Genomic DNA, 855 nt, shown 5'->3' with positions numbered 1-855 from the left:
GCTGCTGCTGCTGCTGCTGCTGCATAGTCACTTCAGTCGTTCCAACTCTGTGCGACCCCATAGACGGCAGCCCACCAGGCTCTCCTGCCCCTGGGATTCTCCAGGCAAGAACACTGGAGTGGGTTGCCATTTCCTTCTCCAATGCATGAAAGTGAAAAGTGAAAGTGAAGTCGCTCAGTCGTGTCCGACCCTCAGTGACCCCGTGGACTGCAGCCTTCCAGGCTGCTCCGTCCATGGGATTTTCCAGGCAAGAGTACTGGAGTGGGGTGCCATTGCCTTCTCCGGAAGCGCCCCATGGAAGTACTATTAATGCTAGGCACACAGAATGGGCTCAGATCTGAGTTCACATCCCATCTTTGCTGCTTGCTGGGTACCCTTGGTTAAGTTACTGAACGTCTCTGAGCTTCATGTCCCTCTCCACACAGGGTTTACAAGATGATGTATGCTAAAGGACTCATCCCTGCTGTTCAAATTACAGTTTCCTTTGACCTGGGCCCTCACACTTGAATGTTTGTTGCCTGAATTAAGGTGCTGGGCTGGATGAAGCACAAGCTGGAATCAAGATTGCCGGGAGAAATATCAATAACCTCAGGCAGATGACACCACCCTTATGGCAGAAAGTGAAGAACTAAAGAACCTCTTGATGAAAATGAAAGAGGAGAGTGAAAAAGTTGGCTTAAAGCTCAGCATTCCGAAAACTAAGACCATGGCATTCAGTCCCATCACTTCATGGCAAATAGATGGGGAAACAGTGGCTGACTTTCATTTTGGGGGGCTCCAAAATCACTGCAGATGGTGACTGCAGCCATGAAATTAAAAGATGCTTACTCCTTGGGAGGAAAGTTATGACCAACC

At 49.4% G+C, this 855-nt stretch overlaps 1 protein-coding gene across 1 annotated transcript in view; it reads right to left on the bottom strand.

Moving 5' to 3' along the window:
• Positions 1-855, bottom strand: part of SH3BP5 (SH3-domain binding protein 5 (BTK-associated)) — an 84,754-nt gene that overhangs the window by 2,088 nt on the left and 81,811 nt on the right. The window lies entirely within an intron of this gene.

The sequence above is a fragment of the Bison bison genome, unplaced genomic scaffold, assembly GCF_000754665.1.
Source record: "Bison bison bison isolate TAMUID 2011002044 unplaced genomic scaffold, Bison_UMD1.0 scf7180017864374, whole genome shotgun sequence".
NCBI classification, from domain to species: Eukaryota; Metazoa; Chordata; class Mammalia; order Artiodactyla; family Bovidae; genus Bison; species Bison bison.
Note: the sequence above shows the minus strand (reverse complement) of the source record. Positions and strands in the feature narration are given on the sequence as shown.